The sequence below is a fragment of the Triticum aestivum genome, chromosome 4B (genome assembly GCF_018294505.1).
Source record: "Triticum aestivum cultivar Chinese Spring chromosome 4B, IWGSC CS RefSeq v2.1, whole genome shotgun sequence".
Classification (NCBI taxonomy): Eukaryota; Viridiplantae; Streptophyta; class Magnoliopsida; order Poales; family Poaceae; genus Triticum; species Triticum aestivum.
In genome coordinates, this window is record NC_057804.1 from 644184944 (window position 1) to 644186625 (window position 1682).

At 58.6% G+C, this 1682-nt stretch overlaps 1 pseudogene; it reads right to left on the reverse strand.

Moving 5' to 3' along the window:
* Positions 1 to 780: 780 nt before the first annotated feature.
* Positions 781 to 1430, reverse strand: LOC123089565 (zinc finger protein GIS3-like; annotated as a pseudogene).
* Between the last annotated feature and the right edge of the window lie 252 nt (positions 1431 to 1682).

Genomic DNA, 1682 nt, shown 5'->3' on the forward strand with positions numbered 1-1682 from the left:
AGCTTCTGGTCGGCCACCGTCGACGAAGAAGATGACCACCACTACTGGCTACACCGTCCAGAACAGATCTGCCATGGGTGCCGCCAAGCAGTCCACCAGGCCCTCGACGTCGCCGCCGATCTAAAGCCAGATGACATGCCGCCGAAGACCGCATCGCGTCGCCGCCCAATCCAGGCCAGCCGCCGCAGCAGCCGCCCGTGGCCCGAGCCAGGGCCGACCGCCGCCGCCGTCGAAGCCAACGCCGTCGCTTCTAGATCGGCCGCACCTCCACGCATGTTGGGGTCCCGCCACCCCTGAGACACGGGAGGGAGGAAGAGCCCCCGCCACCGCCGTCGGCCTCCGGGCGCAAGCCGGCGGCGTCCTCCGTCGGCGGCGGGAGGAGGGGAGGCGGATGAGCTAGGCCCCGGCGGCGGCTAGGGTTGGGGAGCCCGAGTCACACCTGTCTTATTAAGAAAGTTACAGAGAAAACAGAAAGCTACTTATTCGTGCCCGATTGAACACTGCATGATTAACTGAAGTAGTATGCCTACTCTAATGTTGGACATAACACATTTGTAAGACAGAACCACGTTGAGATAGTATTATTTATGAACAAATCACAAATATAGCAATTTGACGAGGCGATGCAATAATATTTGGAATTACTGAATAGTATGGCAAGTGAGTCATGCATGCTTGACTAAGGCAACGAACCATCAGTCTGAAGAAATAAAAGGCACTTCACAAAACAAAACAAAAACTGTAGATGGGCAACACAAACCTTCAAAATATATAGATTGATAAAGGCAAATAACCAAGAGAGCTGGAAGATAATCCTGCAAGATGCATGTCGTCGGTAGCTAAATAAGCTAGAGTCGCAGCTCCAGGTCGATCCCTACGCCGGTGTTGCTCTCGGATGCCGGCTCAGCGGCCGGTGACCTTCCCGAGCTTAGCATGTCCCCCACATCGTCGTGGACGCCGGAGAACGGGACGGCTGCCACTCGCACGCCGTGGGCCGACGGAGCCAGCGTGCCAGCCTCACGAACGACATGGAGGGGCGGTGGGGCGGCGCCGCCGCCACCACCGTGCGTGGCGATAGGGATGAAGTCATCGGTGGCGGCAGCGTGAGACGAGGCGGCACTGGCAGCGGGGTGGTGGCCGTAGACGTAGGGGTTCCAGCCGGCCGCGCGCTCCCCCCCTGTGCGCGTTCTGGTGGCCACCGAGGGCTTGCGGCTTGAGGAACTTCCTATCGCAGAAGAGGCACGGGAACAGCGGCCGCGCCTCATCGACGGCCAGCCACCCGTTGCGAGCTCCCCGGCCGGCCGCCCCACTGCCGTCGGTTCCCGGGCGACCCAAGGCCAGAGACAGGTCCATGTATGCCTGGCTAGCTACGTACAAAGACGAGCTACAAACTGGAGTATATGAACTGGAGTATATGGTAGTATGGTAATGTCCATTTATGCATGAGTACAGATGAAATCAAGTCATCACCGAATGCTTGAGGTACGGGATGCCTGACAAGCTGCGTACGAGTGCGACGAGTGCGAGACAGCGAGAGTATGTACGGCCGGAGAGAGCAGGGCCACCGCCGTCGCCATCTCGATGTCCTTTCCTTGGCTCTGCTGCGAGAAAACCTCCGTTCGCGCTGCGCATGCCACCGTGTTCATCTGGTGTCCTTTCAAGTTGGGTTAAAACAGAAATCG